The sequence below is a fragment of the Podarcis vaucheri genome (genome assembly GCF_965113315.1).
Source record: "Podarcis vaucheri genome assembly, chromosome: 2".
In the NCBI taxonomy this organism is placed as follows: Eukaryota; Metazoa; Chordata; class Lepidosauria; order Squamata; family Lacertidae; genus Podarcis; species Podarcis vaucheri.
Genome location: NC_138760.1, coordinates 34685865 through 34708583, shown reverse-complemented (window position 1 = coordinate 34708583; position 22719 = coordinate 34685865). Strand labels below are relative to the sequence as shown.

At 44.9% G+C, this 22719-nt stretch overlaps 1 protein-coding gene across 2 annotated transcripts in view; it reads right to left on the bottom strand.

The window, feature by feature from the left end:
* Positions 1-22719, bottom strand: part of RBFOX3 (RNA binding fox-1 homolog 3) — a 346079-nt gene that overhangs the window by 202468 nt on the left and 120892 nt on the right. For both annotated transcript variants that reach the window (XM_082210955.1, XM_082210956.1), the window contains exon 2: positions 20797-20914. The gene's annotated coding sequence lies outside the window, so the exon portion shown is untranslated. The remainder of the gene's footprint in view (positions 1-20796; positions 20915-22719) is intronic.

Here is a 22719-nt window from a genome sequence, read left to right as displayed (position 1 = left end):
ACAGAAAAGGGGTTGGCCGATGGGGAACTAATGCCCCTAATTTTTCACAGTCTAAAAAACAATGTAATTTAAGGCAGGGGTGGCTCACTTGAGACCCTCAAGACATCCACTCCTCCAGGCTGCTGTCCAAGCTGGTTGGAGCTGATGGCAGCTGCAGTCTATCAATAGCCAGAAAGCCACAGGTTCTCCACAACTGAATGAACCTTACACAGTACAGTCATACCTCGGGTTGAATATGCTTCAGGTTGAGCGTTTTCAGGTTACATTCCACAGCTACCCAGAAGTAACGGAGCACGTTACTTCTGGGTTTCGGCGCTCGCACAGGTCCTCGAAATGACGTCACGGGCATGCACGGAAGCGGTGAATCATGACCCATGCAGACGCGGGTTGCGTTCACTTCTGGATGCGAACGGGACTTTGGAACGGATCCAGTTTGCATCCAGAGGTACCACTGTAATGAAGTTAGGTTTATTGTGCCAAAGGTAAAGGTAAAGGGACCCCTGACCATTAGGTCCAGTCGTGACCGACTCTGGGGTTGCGGCGCTCATCTCGCTTTATTGGCCGAGGAAGCCAGCGTACAGGTTCTGGGTCATGTGGCCAGCATGTCTAAGCCGCTTCTGGCAAACCAGAGCAGTGCACGGAAATGCCGTTTACCTTCCCGCTGGAGCGGTACCTATTTATCTACTTGCACTTTGACATGCTTTCGAACTGCTAGATTGGCAGGAGCAGGGACCGAGCAGCGGGAGCTCACCCTGTCACGGGGATTCGAACCGCTGACCTTCTGATCGGCAAGCCCTAGGCTCACAGCACCACCCATGTCCCTTTATTGTGCCTAGTAGTTCATTAATTATATAACAGTTGATCTACTTCTCTTGCTTGTGTGTTTGAGCTCCTCCAGAGTAGATTTTGAAAAGACATCAGAATGAGGATTGGATTTCATCTGTAACTGGATAGATGCTTTCGGGGTACACAACGTCTGAGCTGCAATTTAAAACGCAATACATAGCAACACTATCTGTATGCTGTATAAAATTGAAACTTTGTTTATTTGTGTTTGCAGACTTGCACCTAACCATTTGGAATTGCAAATGAACTTATTTTTGTACAGATTGGGAAAGTCTGGAAAATTTCCTATAATAAGATTGTTTATCTGAAGAAACACATGTTGAATTACTGTGTGAAGCCCAGACAGCAGCATTTTTTAATAAGGAGAGCAACACAGGTAAGATTTGCTTAGAGCAGGAGTGGGGAGCTTTGAAGCTGTGAATCAACTGACTATCAACTACTTCAAATGCGTTTCTCCTCAGATGGGAAGCTTAGCCTCCTACCTGAGAAGGGAGAGCTTTGAAGGCACAGATAATGTGGCTGACACCTGGCCTGATCCATGGCTTTATCAAATTCAGCAAAGGGCAACAGGATCCAGCCACTGGGACATAGGTTCCCCGACCCTTGACTCTTGTTCTATACAAGTTTCTTGCCATACTCAAGGGTAGCTACTCCTCTGGTTGCAAAACTTACATCAGTGAAGACAGTTAAGGCTGAAATGCATCTAGCAATTGTTGTTACAAGTAGGACCTGCAACAAAATGTTGCAGTTCAAAGGGCTTCTGTTCATGATACGAGCCACCCAGCCATGTCTTCTATACTGCTCCATTCCATTCCTCTTCCGTCTGTTTCTCCCTGCCCTCAGTAGCATTCTGTGGCCATTGGCATAAACAGTCCTTGTTGGGCTGTTCTTGGGGATTTGCCTCTTTAGGGTTTTTTCCCCTACATGTTTTTCTTGTTTCGTTTAATTTAACATTTTTTATCCTGCCCAATTTACTGTGTTCTCTGGGCAGCTGGCATCTAATTAATCATTAACCTATGAAAAAAAGTTGCTGCCAGAACACATAGCCTGGGTGGACAGATTTCAGAAAGGTTAGGAAATTGGTAATATTTTACTTTTGAGGGCTGCTGGATTGTTAGTGAGATATCATCCATAACTTCTGTCTTGGGTTCTTTACTAAGCTTTCCAAATGACAGATGAGTGTACATTGGTAGCCTGGAAGAGCAGTTTGCCATCAAAAGGACTTGTGTTGTATGTCCGATGATGGTGTATGGCACTGAAGTTTTTTGTACTTCTGCAAGCTGTGGGTTCCCCTCCTCAAACCTGCTCTGGGATCCCACAGCTAATTCTCCCCTAGTCTCCACACTGGCCCAAATAGGACTAATTTAGCCAGCTAGCCCTGGTGATCATCTAATGTTTATTGGATGGATTTCCCCCCTATATTGATTTTTGAATTCTGAATTTATTGTTACTCATGCTTTATACTGTATTTTATGCTGTTTTTTGTTGCATCAATTAAGTGTTTTAAATTTGTTGTTAGCTGCCCTGAACCCGGCTTTTGAACCTGGAAGGGCAGGGTATAAATAAAAATTTATTATTATATTTATTATTATTATAAAACTTCCTTTTGTGTGCTATTGGTGCTGTTTTGTCTACATAAGCACTGAAAGAAAACAGTGTTCAGTATTATTGCACATAGGGTATCATTCACCATACATATTGATGATTATATTTATCTCTCTCTATTTTTATTTACGAATATCATTCTGTCACACCATCTGCTAGAATTATTTGTATTTTAAACATTTTTGTTTTGTTTGTTTTTGAATTCTTGATTATATGCGACAGTTACACTAAGGAACGCATTTTGCATTGCATTGTATTGTTTTGTTTTGTTCTGTTTTCCAGACTTTTGCATATTTTGCCACTTTCTCCAAACATGAGCACTCGGATCAGCTTGGTTCCTACCCAACCCCCCAGCCAAGGGCTGCTTCCAAGGCAATGCAACGGGATGCTGGCCTTAGACAATGGGCTCCACCTCTCTCTCTTCTTTCTCTATGTCTGGGAGTCTGGCTGGTTGCCTATTCTAGATGGGGTTGCACTACCTCTGAAAGAACAGGTTTGGGGGTCCTCCTAGATCCATCTTTTTCACTGGAAGCCCAGGTAGCCTTAGTGGTTAGGAGTGCCTTTTAGCAGCTGCAGCCATTCTTGGACAAAGTTAGTCTGGCCACAGTGATTGGTAACTGCTAGTCTAGATTCTGCAATGTGCTCTAAGTGGTCTTATCCTTGGGCCTTGTCCAGAGGTAGACTGCAGATGGGTACAGACTACTGTTAGCACATAACTCTGGTGCTCAAAGGCTTGCACTTGCTCCCTATACGCTACAGGGCCTGGAAAGCTGCCACCAATCATTGTATACAATACTGTGCTAGATGAACTAATGGTGTGGCTCTCTGGATAAGGCAGCTTCCTATGTTTCTATGAGGAGGTCCTGGGCAGGAGGAAAATGGAAGTTAAAGGGGGGGTGGAAGTAATTGTTCTGCCTAATAGCATCAGCAATCCCCATTATTTTGCCGAGCCTCTTCGATGCCTTCTTGACAATGCAACACTCGCCTACTCAGAAGTAAGTGCTATTAACTTCAATGAAAAGTATTCCCAGGTGAGTGTGTACAGGGGATTGCTGCCTAATTCTGCTGTGCTGTTGGCCACCAGTACTTCAGATGGCAGTCTGCCAAAGGTTAGCTGTGCTGTGTGAGAAAATGTTTTCTCTCTTGCTTGTTTTAAGCCACCTGCTTGTTCATTTCATTGGGCACTTTCCAGATCAAGTACTGTATGACAGGGAGAGAGAAAATGTTCCCTATTCACTTCCTTCAGCCTCCTTATGATTTTTTAAAAAATATTATTTAATCAGATTCATTATTGAAGAGGCTGGGGAAGAGATTCCTAATCTCATTAGGGAAGGACTTCTGTACTCCTAAAGCTACATTCCTGTGCCCTCTGCTTTGTTCAATACTATTATATTTTTAGGAAACTGCATGATCATAACTGTATATACCAATTAAGATGTGGACACACGGTTTATACAGAACAATATATGCTGTGCCCTTGCCTATATCTTTCCTACTAATCTTTACTATTCCATCCTATCCACCCCACCTTACCCCCTCCCCCTTCCACCCCCTCTCTCGTTCGGGTGCCTGCAGCATATTGAACAGATATTTTCTGGGAAACATTGACAACTGCAAGATTTTCCATGAATAGTACATCACTAATTTGCTGCTCAATTCTGCATACGCAGAACAAGAATTATTCCCCAACCCAACCCCACGATGAGCCTCACTTTGCATTTATCAACACACCGCTAGAGCTATGAGACCTTCCTGCAATTCTTTGCAGGCTAATTTGGATGTAACCCTCTTAAATAATTTACCATTGGCAAATTAATAAAATAAATAAAGTACTGAAGGGAAATATGTTAAATTAAAAGCCAAGATCTCCCTGGCTTTTCATTTAAAGACAAATTAAAGGTGCAATTTGACGGATGCAAGGCTAGTGAAATATCCTGGGTTGCTGATCGGGGGTGGGGGGGGGGGCGTGAGTTATTATTTCCAATCTGTACTGTGTAATCATTTGGCCCAGCATGTTTCCGACTCAACAGCAGACACAGGGCTCTAATGCTTCTCAGCTGTGACAACTGGACTCCCCTCATGCTATAAATGTACAAGTGAAATTTCCCCCCAAGTGGTGGCAGCAGAAGGAGCTTGGGCTGGGAGTGGAGAGTGCCAACATACAGCACCTACACAACCACCTTTTGCATGCAAAACCACATGTCAAATGCACCTGCCCCATCCACAGAAGGTAGAAGTCAGCAGTCTGTGTGCCGCGCAAATGTCTCACTTCTTGCTTGTCTGATTCAAAACTAAAAAAAAAAGGCTTCTCAGAAATAAAACCCTCAGTCCCACAATAAGCCGTGCCAAGTATTTGTAAACCTAAGAGTATCTTTACTGTTGTTGTCATAATGCTTCTCTTCCTTGCTTTAAAAAAAACCCCCCAAAACATTCACTCAAGACTCTTCAATACACCCCAACAAGGACTTCTCAGACACATTTCAGCATTGATAACACCGATTCCTGTGGCAGTGCCCAGTGGAACAGATGGTGGCGTGGGCATTAGGTACCAGCCTCCTGGCAATCTGAACATCTGTTCCCGTTAGAAAATGCTAATTGCCATCAATCAGGACAGCACCTACCCATATTTACATGCGAATATACTCACTCTCTCTCGCTCTCTCTCATGCACACACACACACCATTACATCTAAATTTCTCTGGGCACAACACTTGCTGCATGTTAAATAACTGCTGATGCTCAGACTTTGCGGGCCCATCTTATGCCAAGGCTGTACCACCTCAGCAAGCCTACGGTAAAGCACATTAGCTAGAGGCAGAGGGGGACCCCCCCCCCCGCGTTCTCTACTCTAGGCATTGAAAACAAACTCTCTGGAATGGGCTGTAGAGACAAACTGTCTGTTTATTCTCTAGAAACTGGATTTAGAGCTAAACCCAATAAAGCACCCACCCATCATTTGGTTTGCAGAAGCTGGAACAGCATCTGCATGTGTTTGATATGCCCAGGACTCTTTCTCCTGCACCGTAGAAAGAGGAAGGGCGGGGGGGGGGGAGACAAGAGAGAAAGGGAGAGAGGGAGAGAGAGAGAGAGAGAGAGAGAGAGAGAGAGAGAGAGGGAACCATCCATTACTTAATGCTTTTGAATTGTTGATATGGGGTCTGCTTACTTCCAAAATAAAAGTTGGCCAGGAAGTTCCACTTTCTCCTTCCATAACAAAATAGATTTAATTTGTAAGCCTAATTCAAAGCAGTCTTGGGACAGTGCAGGGTAGGAGGGGATGTGATGCAGTTTTAATTGCCAGTTACATAGGCATTGTTAAGCCTCTGGCTCCCTCTGACAGTTCCTTCTGATGTTGCCACCCACACTCTGAACCTGGCACTGGTTTGTCGGTGAATTCCTGGCAACAGCCGTGGATTCGCGATTCCGTTATTAGCTTCCAGCAACAGTCCACCTGCCTTTACTCAGCAACCAAGGGAATTGCTTAGCACAAAAACAAGGTCATCATATATATATATATATATATATATATATATATATATATATATATGCAGGTTTTGGTGTCTTCGGGTGTCTTCCCGTGTAAGAGTCGGGGTGTCTGGGCGACGTTTCGACGAGGTCTCACTCGTCATCTTCAGGCTGGTGCTTTCGGCTTCTTGTTACTGGAACAGAGCAGAATCTGGTGTTTGAGTTCCTATAAATACTGTTGAGGGGTGTGGTGTATAGCCTCCAACGTTCTGGGCAGAGAGGAAGTTCCTAGATTAGTGTGCCTTTTCTTCTTTTGTTCCTTAATTACTTGAGGGATATCTTGAGTGATTTCATGAGTGATATTCTGAATACCGCTGGGTGGGTCATTAAGTGTAGATTAGTTGCTAAAGCTTTCGTGTCTTGACCTCTTGAGCTTGTGAAGAGTTTTTCTGAGAAGATGGCTGTGCTGCATTTAGTTGTGCTCTGGCTTGGCTTCGTGTATAGGGGCGAGCTGTGGTTTTGTGCCTTGTGCCAGCCAGATCTGTGTAGGGATTGCAGGGGGGTGCAGCATCCGGAGGTGCCACTATAGTTTGGCTACTGGATGGAATCCCTACACAGATCTGGCTGGCACAAGGCACAAAACCACTCAATCAATCACTCAAGATATCCCTCAAGTAATTAAGGAACAAAAGAAGAAAAGGCACACTAATCTAGGAACTTCCTCTCTGCCCAGAACGTTGGAGGCTATACACCACACCCCTCAACAGTATTTATAGGAACTCAAACACCAGATTCTGCTCTGTTCCAGTAACAAGAAGCCGAAAGCACCAGCCTGAAGATGACGAGTGAGACCTCGTCGAAACGTCGCCCAGACACCCCGACTCTTACACGGGAAGACACCCGAAGACACCAAAACCTGCATATATATATATATATATATATATATATATACGAAAGCAAATATATATATATATATATATATATATATGCATGCACACCATCTGTCCGAATGTCATAGGACTTACCTCTGGAGAGCATTTCAGAAGTTTTGCATCGGAGCAACTTGCCTGACCAAATCATCAGCATTCATGAGAGGGATAGACCCATTCCCTACTTTCTTAACAAGGATAACCTGATCTGCAGGAAATTTGCTTACTTGTGGTGTAACCTGGTATGGCATAATGCAGTTTTCCCCAACCTGGTGCTGTCCATACTTTTCGGATTGCAACTCCCCAGTCAGGAGCTGGTACTGATGGAAGTTGTACTCCAAAACACATGGGCAGCACAAGCTTTGGGAAAGCTGGTGTAGTGGACAAAGCGGTAGACCTGGGTTTCAAAAAATAGCACCGTTCTATTCCCAGGTTGTCTAGTCTAGTCTAAGAACCTTTCTAAATGTCCATTAACTTAATAGTAGTTATCAGGCCATGTTATGGTGCATCACTGGTCAGAAGTGAAAAGGTTGTGATGCAGAATTCCAGAACTCCCTTTGCCACATTTGCTTTGTTGTCTGAGAAGCAAGTGACACTTCAGCTGTGCGGTGCTCTTCCCAAAGATCTCCCTGGCAGCTATACTGATGTCATTTTGGCACCAAGGGAAGACCTTTTTAAATATCTTTTTTTTTAAAATCCCAGGCCTTTATACCTCAAATTTTTATCGCTATGTAGTAGTATTTAGCTGCTCTTTTTAAAATGTCAGATCATGCTTTTAGTCAGCCACATTTGTGTTTTAAACATGATTTTATTGTCCCTTTGATTTTGTACTGTTAGTCACCCTGGGATTTATTTATTTATTAAGGTTCTGAAAACCTTGGACGATTATACTTTCAGATGTTTCTTGGATGCTGATATGACCGTTAAAAAAACACCCAACTTCAGTAGAAAACATATTGGTCAATTTACATCTATGGACACAGGGTTGTATTAAATGTAACGCTAAGCAGATTAAATTCTCCTTGCACGGTGGAATGATCACCCCCACTCCTCCCTCCGGAACCCACTAAATTTGGGGCACTAATCCTTGAGCTAGCACAAAAAGGTGGTTGAACACCACCCATGAATACAGTTCCTCTCTGTGGAACACTTCCTATTTACCATTCAGCTGAAACTGCTACTGGAAGTTCTTATTTGCTATGACCTTTTCCTAGCGCAGTAAATGACTACAACTCAGAACAAAGTGTAAAACTAACTTGTATAAACTACAACCAGACCCATGGATTTTGCTCACTACGAAGGCGGAGGAGTGTTCAGGCCCATCCCATAGCCGCTGTTGCTGTTGCATGCCCTTCTTCTCTCTGAGTGCTTGCATATGGGATCAGACAGCAGCCTGCCAGCTTCTGTGCTAACGCTGCATCTGGAAACTCTTTGCACCCTTAATTGTTCTTAATGCTTTAACACACTGAGTGACTAATAGACACTAATTGGACAGATTTAAAAGAAGAAGCAAGATGTAGGGGGATGGGGAGGGGGAGAGAAGAGAGAAATGCTGTTAGTTACCTATCTCTGCCACCTGCCCAATCTTTGTCATAGCAAAAGATCGTCCAAAGAAAAATAATGTTCAAATCAAGGCAAGTCATGTGTGGAGGAGGGGGTGTAATGACATAATGGCAATTACTTTAGGGTGGTGCTAAGGGAATTCACAGATCAGGGTACCTGCCCAGGGCATCTGCTAGGCTGCAATGTGACTACATGGTGATTGCATGTGATGGTTCCTTGGAGCCATGATCACAATATTTAAGCCAGAGTTCCATTAGATCAAAAAGATTTCCAGCACCATTACCACTACCCTTCCTCCCCCATCATATGCAATCTTCAAAACATTATTACATTTCCCTCGTTGCCATTAGAGAACAGGTTGCCTTGATGCTGTGCGTTCCTCCTACATCTGCTTTGGAAGCATCTGCCAGCAACTACTGGAAGAGACAGGACACTTTCCTAGGTGACCCTCTGGTTTGAATCAGCTTCTCAACTCGTTGGGCTTGTGGCTATTGCAGTGGGGAAGAAGCAGCTCAGAATCAAGGAACAAACAGGCTGGTTGGCAACTCTATAATAGAAACTGCTGGTTGTGTAACTGGGCAGGTAATGGTACCCACACAGCCTCTTCCCTTCCCAGGCTTGGTGCTTTCTACTACGAAAAGATGGATCCAGGGCAAGGGATATGCTAGCAGGACCCTAGACAAAAAATGCACTTCACCAAACAGCTGAAGGACAGGCACAGAGCCGCCTGCCTCTTTTATCCCACCCCAGCCTTGCTACAGGCCCCTGGGAACACACAGTTGTTTATTGAAAGCATGGCACCATAGGAAATAGACACAAATCTTGTTACACAGCAGCTAAGCCTCGCTGGGCATGTTTCCTAAAAATCGCCCTGGCATTTATGATACGATAACTAGTCTGCAAGAGCTAAAATTAAATCCACAGCGAGGAAACTCACTTTCAAGTCTGACCCAATTTATTTCCTGGGGTGGAAAGGCGGGGGGAGGGGAGAAGAGAAATGCCCCTCCTAGTTTCTAGCCACCACTCTATTTGTGATTCCCCCTCCCTCTCTTTGCAGGCACATTCCCCCCTCCTCTCCCTCAGCAGAGGCTTTGGGAATGGAACTGTGCCGCCTTTTATGTCTAAGCGGATCTAAAGACTCCTACTCACTGGAACAAAAGTACCTTGAGGGCTCCCCTCTCAGATGTTTCTCTGCTGCTGCTCTTCAAGCCTTCCTCTAAAAAGTGCTTCCTTCCCCAGGAGGATTTAGGTTTGACAGGGAGCATGTTTGCAGGCGCCAAATTACATTTGTGTTCCCCCTGTCATTGCAGGCCTCTCAGGTTCCACAATCCGTGCAAAAAAAGCACTCCAAATGCTGTCTTTCCAGCTGGTGCAAATGAGATAAATCTAAAGGGCAGAAGTTTCAGTGGTGATGGGGCAGAGGCAACAGCGTAAGAGGAAGTCTAGGCTTCGGGGGCAGGGGCAGGGGCGGCGGAGAAACCCAATGCTCGGCTAAGAGGGAATATTGATTAAGGAGAACCTATTTCTCCAGTGGGAATAGAAAAAACATCTGTCTTCTTGCCCTTTCCATCTCTTGCTTTTGTGCCATTCATCATCAGAGAGGTTAGGCTGGCCTCAACTAGAGCCAGGGCCTTCTCGGCTGCGGCTCCAACCTGGTGGAACGCTCTGTCACAAGAGACTAGGGCCCTGCGGGACCTGACATCTTTCCGCAGGGCCTGCAAGACAGAGTTGTTCCACCAGGCCTTTGGTCAGGGCGCAGCCTGACTCCCTCCTCTGGCAACCTGAAAAGAATTTTGCTTAATCAATTTGATTTTAACTAATTTTTATAATGAAATATTTTTAGAATGTATGATTATTTGATTGTTTATTTGATTGTTGTTAGCCGCCCTGAGCCCGGCTCAGCTGGGGAGGGCGGGATATAAATAAAATTTATTATTATTATTATTATTTACTTGTGGGCAGAGAACTTTGGGCACGTTGCAGAAATAACTAGAAATAAGCAATGGAGGCAGCATCAGGTTGGCAAGAGAAGCAAGCCAAGACTATACATGTCATCGGCAAGCAGTAAGGGCTGAGCAATTGTCATGGGGTTGAGCATGTATCAACATACCTGGGGCCACCCATCCTGGTCCCATTTGATAACGTTATGATGGCACTTCCCAAGATGCAGTGTCAACCTGGCAAGTGTCCATAACGCCATGCAGATTGGTGTCTCTATCCACTTGCATGCAGCCAACCATTAGAGTAACTCACAGAGTTTTCCTGAGACAGAATTCCATTCCTGGGTCCAAATCCACATTGGCACTCTTCCTTCCCAGATCCTGTTGCTTCCTGCTCACTTCTGATTCATGCCCCCACCTGTAGCTATACTGCTACTTCTGACCCTGCATTCTACAGATATCTCAAAATGACTACTTTTCTTTACTTACTGTGTTGTTCTTGCACTGTGAATTTCCATCAGAATCTGCTATTACAGTGGTACCTCGGGTTACATACACTTCAGGTTACATACGCTTCAGGTTACAGACTCCGCTAACCCAGAAATAGTACCTTGGGTTAAGAACTTTGCTTCAGGATGAGAACAGAAATTGTGCTCCAGCGGCGCAGTGGCAGCAGGAGGCCCCATTAGATAAAGTGGTGCTTCAGGTTAAGAACAGTTTCAGATTAAGAACGGGTCTCCGGAACGAATTAAGTTCTTAACCTGAGGTACCACTGTATTACGACTGGCTTTGATCCTGCAGAACTGCTTTGTCGTTCTTGTTTTTTAAACAACAATTCTCAGTGTGCACCTCCACAGCAGTGCTTAATTTGAAAGCCCTTTCCCCCAAACAATGACATTTGCAGTGTGGGAAGGGCACGAACAATTGTGAGAGTAAAGACTGCAATTGTGGTGATAGTAGCTACTTGCATGGACTCGCTTTGCTTTCTATGCCACTGCTCCACTTTAAAAAATGGTAGGAACTGCAGGACCGGTCGCCACTATGCTTGCAATGCCATTTATGCAGGTGGCCAGAAAGTGATAGTTTCTCACCCAGCAGAGAGAAAAGGGACACAAAGGTGTCAGTCCCACATGGCTCTATGAACCTGCTGGGTCTGGCCTAGCTGTTCAGAATGCACAACATGTTATTCAGAATCAGCTGTTAATCCATCTGCCTGTCTAGGGTTGCCATATTTTGAAGAGCAAAAAGGAGGATGCATTTGCCAACTTCTACTTTTAACTACGGATCACTATGACGACTCTCATTTTAAATACCCCTACTATATGTCGGCTATAGAGGCTGTAATATATTGCTTGTAACAATGTTCTTAACTTTCAACAAAATAATAATAATAATAATAATAATAATACATATTGCTCCCTCACTTGCCACATGAAAGGATTTGGGCTCATGCTCCCATCTTTGTGAATGTAAGTGTGCACAAAACAATTTATTACACTGTGTAACATGTGCATTCCATTCATGAAAAATGGCGAGGGGAGCACAACACATGAGTCTTTTAAAATTGTTTTTCTTTTAAAAAAATATTGGGTTACTGGGGAAAAAAACCCACAAAAAAACCCACACACATTTTTCCAAATTTAAAAAATCTGCCCAGACAGAAATTTTAATTCTGAAAAAGAGGGCGTGCCCAGGAAAAAGAGGACATTTGGCTATACACGCTTCCCCTGATGTAGCTCAAAGGCAGAGGCCTTGTTTTGCACACAGAAGGTACCAAGTTCAATTCCTGGAATGGCCAGAAAAAAGAAGATGAGAGCTACTGCCGGTCAGTGTAGAGACAATATGGAGCTAAGTGGACAAGTGGTCTGAATTTTCACAAGGCATATTTCTGCATTGCTAAGTAAAGGTGTTTACAGACTACCTGATAAACTCTACCTGGGATATAATTGGCCAGAAGGTGCCAACTGCCAAGAAAATGCCATGTGGGTAAAAAAATCCCTTAAAGAGGATGGGGGAAATGGTCATTTGTCCCTCACATTCTGACCATCAGAAAACCCTGCAACTGACCATCTATACTGTATTACGCAGGAAGAGACCAGAAGCCTGTTCGTATGTAACTAGTAGATCTGAGCTAAAGAGCTCCTTTGCTTTTCAATATTCTGCTTGTCGCTTTGTTCTCTCTGGCCTTCTGTATTCTGAATAAATGTTAAACAATTTCAGAGGCATAGCTGGGGGGGTGTGACACTGGGCCCCACACCACACTGCAGCGGGCGACACTTACTGTGGGGCCCGCAGTGCGCCCAAGCCACACATCTCTCCTGGGGGGGGTGACACAGTGGCATGGGTGCCTGCAGGCTCCACACTGCTCAAAAGGGCAGCATGGGGCTTGCATCTGTCCGCCACCTCTCTCTCAGCCGCCTTACAGCTGAGGGGGAGGGGGGATGTGGCAGCGCGCCCCACCTAATGGGCGGCTCACCCCTCCCCCAGGCACCCGAGTGGCTAGCCATACCATTGCCCAATTTGACAACATGTGTCCTTTGTGCATTGCTGCCAACTCACAGGGTTGGTGAAACAGAACCCATTAGGCTAACCCACTTGATTCATGCTACAGAACTATAAGGCTGGAGTTGAAAGAGAAAAGTATAGAGTTGGGTAAGACAGAGAGCTGGGCACTGGCTCTCCTCCCCTTGTAAACTGAGTGGGATCTTGGTGGACAAGAGCCATTTTCCTTCAGCCTGGTGACAGCCACGTGAACTTAATGCCACCTCCAAGTCCCAGTTTAATAAGAGTTTGCCTTGAACAGTCCTACAATTCTGTCCTGTAGGGGGTTAATGGGAGGGATGGCACTGGCTCCCAGATAGTTTGGGATGCAACTGGCCTACTTCGCAAGGCAGTTGTGTAAGAAGAGCAAAAGCAGTCTCTCCTGGCTTTTCCCTTCCTTTACAAGCTTTACCGACTTAGTTTAGATCACAAAAACACCCTGTTGGGCAGAGTTAACCGGCATGCTGTTCTGCCAGGCCTCGCTCAACTGTTCTCCACGCAGCATTCAATGACCAAACTGATGAGCGCTGCTGGGAATCCTAGAAAGCCATTTCTGCCTGCAGTTCTTATTCTCCCATCAAGACAGAGAGATCGGAAATTGACTGACCCCAGCACTCCATTATCCAGAAAATGATCCCTGCACTACCACCCACTCCAAATCCACAGCCGCAAAGTAGCAGCCATGGTTGCATCATCAGCCCGAACCTTTCCCCTGAATCCCAACACTTTTCAGGAGTTCAAAATGTTCCAAGGTTGCAAATGGGCCAGTAACCCAGTATATAACAGATGCACCTAAAGACCCAGGACCACACACATCATGAGGGGAGGAGAAAACTTTCCTACTGAGAAACTGTTTCCTACTGAGTAAAAATTAAAAACAGCCCAACAAAATGCTATATTCAGCTGAACAGCAAGCGGCAGCTACAAGTAAACAGAAGAGGAAGTACGCTTCACATAAATAACCAAAAGGCGAAATGGCAGGTGAAGAATGAAGGGAAAGAGACAAATCCGGTCATTAGGCGACTCATCCAGAACAGAAAGTGACACAGCAAGCCAGGTGAGAGCGATCTGTAGATGGAGAAAGAACTGAATATGGAAAAACCCAGGGAACAATGTGTGGGAAGATTGCATAATGTCTGCCCACACTCTGCCTGCCAGAAACAAGCACGATTGGTCCCTTCAAAACCACCCCTTGCGGAAGAAGCACTATAATCCACCCAAAGTTTTTCAAAGCAGTCTGAAGAACCTTCAAGGTGATATAGCGAGCCTGGCTTCCTTGAGACTGATTAATGCAGCTGGGGAAATACGGCTGTGCCGCCTCTTCAGAAAGACAAGGCTTCTCTTTAATCCTTCTCTCAGGACGACCTCTGCCCCCAGTGGAGAAATGAAGGTTCTCAGGGAAAACAGAGGCGGGGTGCGGGGAAGGAACCACGTTCTGTATTTTACCATTTCAGAGGGTGCACTTGGGAGCAACAAAAGAATAAGGCAGAAAGCAGCCGCTGTTTGGTTGGGGTGGAGGGGGAGAGAGAGATGGAGGGGAAGTGCCATATCCAGCAGCCGAAGCCTTTTTAACTCTCGGGATGCAGCTCCGGGCTACAGGTTTGGTCCTACTTCGCAAAGGCAAACATAATCAGTAACCTCTTGCTGCTGCCCCAAAGGTGGAAAGCTGTGAAGGAGCGAAGATGCAAGTAGCACAGCATGGTCCAACATGCACCTCTCAGAGCAGGGCTCTTTGTATTCTGTACATACATGCTTCACAGTACAGAGTCACAGTTCCTTTTTCCTTTTTGTTTGCTTAATGAAAGTATGTTTCTAGCCTTCATGGCTGTCAGGAAAAAGACTGAGGAAAGCTGTTTGTTACAGCTTCAGAAACCAAAGTGCCTCTAGTTGAGGATTCCAGTGTCTCTCTCTATAGCAGGCATAGACAAACTCGGCCCTCCAGATGTTTTGGGGCTACAACTCCCATGACCCCTACAGTGGTCAGGAATGATGGGAATTGTAGGTCCCAAAACATCTGGAGGGCCGAGTTTGCCTATGCCTGTTCTATAGCACCCACCCCTTTCATTCCCACCCAAAAAGTGTCAAATCAAAAATACAAGATTGATAAATATGTCTCTTTATAGACGCTGGTGGTAAAACCTCAGTGCCTAGGACTTGCCGATCGTATGGTCGGCGGTTTGAATCCCCGCGGCGGGGTGAGCTCCTATCGTTTGGTCCCAGCTCCTGCCCACCTAGCAGTTCGAAAGCACCCCTAAGTGCAAGTAGATAAATAGGTACCGCTTTATAGCGGGAAGGTAAACGGCGTTTCTGTGTGCTGCGCTGGTGCTGGCTCGCCAGAGCAGCTTCGTCACGCTGGCCACGTGACCCAGAAGTGTCTGCGGACAGCGCTGGCTCCCAGCCTCTTAAGCGAGATGAGCACGCAACCCCAGAGTCGGACACAACTGGCCCATGCGGGCAGGGGTACCTTTACCTTTACCTTTATCCTTTTTATTTTCCCAATCATCCTTGGTCATTACAGTCTACCACCGCCTCGGCCTAATAAACTGTACAGGCACCCCCACATTTATGCAAGGGTTAAGTTCTGGACCCCCCTTTGCATAAGTCAAATCGCATAAAGTCGGGAGCACCCTCTAAAAAACCTCCAAATGCCTATTTTCCCCTGCTCTCCAGCTTGCTTGCTCGCTCTTCTCTCTCTCCAATCCAGACCAAAGGATCTAGAGTTGAAGCTCTGGGGCTGGCTGGAGGCTGGAAGGCATGTCAGTGGCTGCAGCTGCACTACCCTGAGCACCAGCTGTTAGGCAGGGAGGCTGAGCAGCCTAAACAAAGCCCTGCTGAAACCTCTGGTCTCTTTGGGGCTTCCTCCACCCTTACTGACATCCTTTTCAGGTTCCAAGAAGGGTCTCCCTCCCAAGAAGGAGAGGACTTTCTAGCCCTCTCCTGTCATTTCCTAGTATAATTCTACTTATTTATTTCCCAGCACCACATATATGTGTGGTTGAACACAAGTAGAATGTGCATAATTGGGTGGGTGGGTGTGTATTCAATTTGCCCCAGTAAGTAATGTACTGTATTTATGGTTGTGGGCTTTCTACTGGTCCCAGCGACTAGCAAGTCATCACAGAGGTCAAATCCAGGAGATGCCATCTTGCATATCACTAAAGTCATCTACAGAGTCCATATTAGTGAGCTCATATTCCCATTTTATACCTTACATCTAATCTCCTCTATTCAAACTCTGCAGTGTATCCAGTTTTCAAGTTATGATTACTTAGGACTCTGCTAACCAAACAGCCTGAACATTTACTTTCCATCTCATTGAGAAACACTGTTTTGCCCAGTAACAACTAGCCTTTGCTTACAGAAAGGTCTGGCCACTTACAGCCTGATCCTATATGCATGCTTACACAGAAGTAAGCCCCACTTGGTTCAACAAAATTCAATTCCAAATTCATGTGCACAGGAGTGCAGCCTCAACCTTCATCTTGCTTAGTGTCCTTGAACGTGTACAAAAAAGGCAAACTGGAAACTGTCTCTCGTTTTGTGGAATGCCAAAGGTTTAGGCTTCTAGGTTGTATAAAGGATCTAGCTAGTTGAAAACCAATGTGTTTTTGTTTTTAATTCAGTAACATTAGCTTGCATGATTGTTCAAGAAAGAAATTAATTTTAAAATGGGAAATTAATTCTAAAATAAATAACTTAACTTAGGGTACAATCTTAACGGCTTTTGGGTGTTGCAGAGGCTATAGGATATATTGGATTTTACTTTCTGCCAGGGACAGAACTCTGATGTCAGCAAACTCCCTCTCATTCCAGCCAAAGCCTTCAGGGCCCTGGGGCAACCTACTTCAGAGCATGGACATAAACGGGTATATTTGGGGTGGTTTGGGGAGCGTGCTGGGAGAGAACGGGGAAATGACTAGAATCTTAAGGATCTAAAGCCATTCCAGTCCCCTGATAGCCACAGTCCCCTTATTCCCAATGGGAAGAAGTGGAAGAAGAAGAAGAAGAGTAATACCCAGAAATAGATGGAGAACCCCAAGATCAATCTTTCATCCTTATTTCTCCCCTGCTGGCTCAATCCCAGCAAGACTCTGGACATTGCAGATCAACTACCTGCAGTTTCACTGCCTTAGGTATGCAGCATTGGGTTGCAGTCCTAAATCTGCTTACTTCTGAGTAGACATGACAAGAGTTCTGCTACTGGTCCTTTATTCTTTGTTATTTATATCATTAATCTATCCTACAATAAACCACAGAAGCTTTCATCACATATAAAAGAAAACAAAGTGACCCTGTGTACAGTGGTGCCCCGCAAGACGAATGCCTCGCAATACAAAAAACTCGCTAGACGAAAGTTTTTTCCGTTCGCGATTTGCCTCGCAAGACGAATTTCCCCTATGGGCTTGCTTCGCAAGACGAAAACGTCTCGCGACTTTTTTCTTTGACTAAAAACAAAGACATGTTTTGTTTATAAAGTTAATTTATTTTCTCTTAAATTTTTGAACTGCTCTTTACAGTATGTGTGACTTTAAAGAGCAGTTAATAAACTGTTGTTGTACCAAATTTGGCTTTGTTTGGACTTTTTTTTACCATAGGAACGCATTAATTGATTTTCAATGCATTCCTATGGGATTTCGTGCTTCGCAAGACGAAAAATTCGCTAGACGACAAAAATTGCGGAACGAATTAATTTCGTCTTGCGGGGCACCACTGTACATTCTTTTTAAATACCAAACTTCTTATTCCAGTGCTTTCCAATTTCTGATTTGGAATCCAAATTGCTCCTGGCTGGAGTGGTGGTGGAATGGGCACAGGTTTTCCTCTACCCAGCTCTCCCAGCTAAGCCGACCTCCCATGAGCTGCCACCCAAGAAGCGAGGCATGGGTGGACTTGCTGATGGCAGGCCCCGAAAAGGGATGCTCCAGAGATGGGAAGTGGCTGAGCTGGTCCAGGATCCATTGACTCTGAAGCTGCTGTGAGTGGCAGGGCTGTAGATGTGGCACTGGCCCCACCACACCATGAACCCCTCCTGTTGTGTTTGTGGGGGGAGGTATAGATTACAACTTTAAAACTCCCATTTAATTAAAACAGAGTTGAGTAACATAGCGTACATGATTTGTCACTGCGAGTCCCGGGTTCAGGCCCACCAATCTTCATGTAAAAGGATCAGGTAGAGCAGTGTTTCCCAACCTTTTTTGGGCAACGGCACACCTGTTTAAGGAAAAAAATCTCGCGGCACACCACCATTACAGCCCCGTGACGTCAGCGCGCAGCGTCACGCCGGGAGGGACGCACGAAAGTGAAAGTTTTTTCCCTCCCCCTTGCCGGGGAACCTCCAAGCTTTGGGGGTGGGAGGAGGCAGCAGAGCGAGGGACTGAGGGACGGCGGCAACTGAGGCGGCGGCGGCTGTTGTGGTGGTGGCGGCGATAGCGGGCGGAGGAGGGGGCGGCGGCGGGGCTTGAGGAGCCGTCGCCGGGAGTTGCTGCTGCTGTTGTTGCTGCTGCTGCCCGGACATGCCGGCCTCCTCCTCCTCCGCTGTCTCTCGCTCCTCCCTTTTGCACGCGCTGCCCCGCCGCTCGGCACCACCACCGCAGAGCCGCCCCCGGCTCGACGCGGATCCTCGCCGCCGCCGCCTCTCACCGCCCGACTCGCCCGCCTCCCTCCCACGGCACACCAGCCAATGTCTCACGGCACAGTAGTGTGCCGCGGAACACCGGTTGGGAAACACTGAGGTAGAGGTTCTACAGAGATGGACAAACAGCCTCACTTGGTTGGGATAAGGCAGATTTCTATGTTACTAGAACAGGAGGTACATGGCATGCTTACAACCCCAAACAGTTGCTTTCACTGAGAGTAAGATTTCACAGGACGGCCTTATCTGGGGGCAAGTAACCATGCTCATTAATGATCCAACCACACCTAACACAGAGTTGTGGGAGAATTGCCCCCTCCCTCAGCAGAGGCTGGTTGGAAAGCGAGAACCCACACACAGAGGAGACAGTTTCACAGGAGCCTTTAAATTCCTCTTGCAGCACATTAACCATCCTCTCTCAGCACATCGTTTAGGAATGAACGCCCTAGGCCCACTCCATTCTGGGCACAGCAAAATGATCTCAATCTCATTAATTTCCTCCACCCAAAGCTGTATTATCCAGCCCTACCCTTGCAATATGCATCTTAGGCTGATGCCATCAGCACTCATTTTAAATAAAACTTAGACCAACTCAAGTAAATGAAAAACTGAGATAATAATTCCCTATCAAATTAATGCTTTTGGGTGATGGAAACACACTTGAGGAACTGGTAGACAGTAGAGAGTGTCACAATAACACAATAAGCCTATTTTGGCGCAGATGTTAGGTGTGTGGGTGTACCTAGCACTCCAGCCAAGGGAGAGCTAGCAGTTTACTCGTCCAAAAACTTTTACAAGTTTCTGGGTGTGCAATTTTGATAGCGTGAAGCAAGACCAAGAATCAGCATATGAATTACTGAATACTGTTCAGCTGCATTTCCTTCTTCCATTAAAAGCACAATGTAAAAATGGAGACAAATGCTTCTTGGTGAGGAGCCACAGCAGCAGCTCAAAAGAAGACAAGTATTTTACATGGTCAAGACTTATGAAAGAATCAGCCAGGGATTGGGAATATGTAGGTTTCCAGAGGCTGCTACACAACTCACATTATCCCTGCTTGTGCTGGCTGTGGCTGATAGGGTTGATGTCCAACAATCTAGAGGGCTGTAGGTTTCCCAGCCTGATATAAATGTTTGATTTGCTGGTCTTAGTCCAGGGCTACCAATCAGAGAGAAGAACAGATGGACATGACTGTATCTTTCTGCATCACAGCAATAACAAGCCCACAATTTCTTCATCTGCTTCAACACAGAATGGAAAGGCAGTGATTGAAGAGAAGCTGCAAAAGAAAGGCACCCCCACCCCCACCCACCCACTCCCAACTAGTGACTAACCAACACAGAGGAATGTAATCACATCTAACAATCAACCAGACTATCTGGTTTATTGTGGATTATAAGGAATGAGCAGCATGCTAGTGCCCAGTGCCCAGTCACTTCATTTCACTCCTCCCCTGGCACAAGCAGGATAAACAAACCAGGAAGCCTTGGTTTCCTGTTACATCTGAACCAGGGACCTTGGTTTGTCGCTCCCTAGCAAGACATGACCAGTCAGCTAAACCTAATCATGGATTCATGTTGACTTGCAAATCATGGCTTGTTAGGGATAAACAACACAGGGTCCCTGCTGTACCTGCTCATTCTTGACTTCTTCAAACTTCTGTTCTTGAACTGTTTAGGAAATGCATAAGAATTTCTAAAGAGCTTCAAATACGGACATCCCCCCCCACACGGTTCACACTGAAGCATCCATTACTGAATTATTACACTTAGAGGACAGTAGGCAGAATGAATTGGGTAGCAAGTTTACCAGTTGGGGAGGGAAACAATCATGGAAGAAGAATTAGATAGAAAAACGAAAAGATAATATCACATGGATAATGCCTTATAAAGCAACAGGTACAGATAACAATGCACTGTTTAACAGTTTAACATGTGCACATTACATTCAGTGGAAGGCTGTCAAATTAAAATAAACAGCCTCATTAATCCCAGTATTGTGAACTGCACCATCCACATTGGAGGGCATCAACAGTTTCAGCTAGGGTGTATTATGTAGTTTACGCTTTATATGTTGTCAAAATAGATTTTTCTGGCCCTCTATGCCTTGTTTTTATCACTGGGTCCTTGCTGCAAATCCACCAGATGGGTTTGGGGTGCTATTTTCCTCTGTGTATTTCCATGGTCCACTATTTCATGCCTCAGCAGAATAAATGCCTCATACTGTAGATGCAGCCATTTCCAAGAGTCTTTCTATTAGACCAAGGACTCTTACCTGGAACACCAAAGGGTTGTGTTGCTTCTAGTAGATGTCACAATCTAGTGCAGATACATGCACTCTGTGCTGGAAAGGAAAGCCATCGGAGTCCTTGTGCCAGCTCTAGCTCCTTGGCCTGGAAGAAGAAGAAATAAAATGGAGACCTTGTTTCCACACGCATGTTAAGGAACACAGAGGAAAGAACAGGACAATGGTTTCTAAATGGCACATTTTCCACTTGGTGACAGAGAAAGTGCAACTGCTTAGGGTCACAGGAGCCATTAGGGCAGCCAGGGCTGAGCCCTACCAAGTGAAATGCCCAGCAATTTAAAAAAAAAACAAAAACACCCCCCAAAAAAACCTCAAAGCCACTCTTTAGTGACCCACACATTCTTTCATTTTTTCATGTTATGATACTGTACTTCTCTGCCAATCTCCCATTCTCTAGCCACTTGGCTCTCTACACCACCCAACCATTCTCAATCCAAAAGAATTGCTATGGCCAGGAAGTCCCACCCAGGAAGTCTAAAATTAGATCCACATCTAATTTTACTAGGTCTACTGGCTATTTGCTCAGGTTCTGGCAATTTCCCTTCCCTCCTATTGTCATTATCAGCTGAGGTTCACTGGTTCACATCCTCTCCCAAGTCCAATCCTACATCCATATCTCACTTCCGTGGTCCCTATGACCAGTGCTGCCTCATTCCAAAAGGCACATACTATATTTCCTACACTTGATTAATCTTAGACAATGCTGCCTGCCCTGCTTCTCTGTAAATTCTGAGCATCTCAGCCAACAGTTGGTATTAAGACTGTATGGCCAGCCTCATATGCCTGCAATGTTAGGGCAATCTCCTTCAGAGGCTTCAACACTACTACTGCAAAATTCCTTGCTGCGTTTACACTTTTTAAAAACAAAATAACGAAATGTCTAGATCACTTAAATAAAAAAAGGGAAATCTCAAAGCAGTTTACACAACATAGCGTGAAATGTTTATTTTTAAAACCCGGTTAAAATCAAAACATTTTTTTGGGGAAAAATTAGGCAAAATAAAATTATAAAATATAGGTAACATCAGCAGAACTTTAGAAACAAGTATGTAACCTAATACATATCTGGGCATGTTAGCTGAAAGAAAGGTTTTAGCAAGCATCTAAAACAAAACAGCAAATATGCCTGTCTGATGAGAATAGATAGGACAGATTCAGAATTCAACGAGATCAAAAAGTCACGCATCACCCCTACCCTGTGAAAGTTTACCACTAACATGCATTGATTGGCTAGGGAGTGTTAGATTTGGGTTGAACCTTTGAGAGCACATAAACTTATTTGCACATTTGCTTGAGAACGTGCATAAAATAAAACTTTTCCTAAATACAAATCCCCTAGTATATTTCAGCAAAAAACCCAACAACACACCCACAACCAAAATGCATACATAATCCAAGATGTTTATCCATTGTTATTGATTCTTTTTGTAGTACAATCAATATCTTTATCCATTGAGAGTATTCTTTGAAGCCTTCCTAGTGTATCCTTGAAGCCCCAGTTCTGTTAGATTCAGTGTGAGACTTAACTTATTTGGTACTTCATGACCTGGGACATTTTCAGAGTTCTCTTGCAAATGAGCAGTTGCATTTAAATTTCAAATAAAGCTGTCTGTGAGAAACCGCAATTTTTATTTATACTTGATCTGAACACTTAGAAACCATCATTTTTTCGGGTTGTAGTATTCTCGGAAAAGATGTAAACATAGACTAAATCACCCGGTGGATAGTTAGTCGCACACATTGTTACAGATATGTGATCTACTTCCTATTATTAAATATACTTCCACTTTTAACTTTCAGCCCTTGACTTCCATTAGATGTCATTGTCAGAGCCTCAGATTAGACACAGTAAAATTTTGACGAAGAAGACACATTTGTATAGTGATTTGA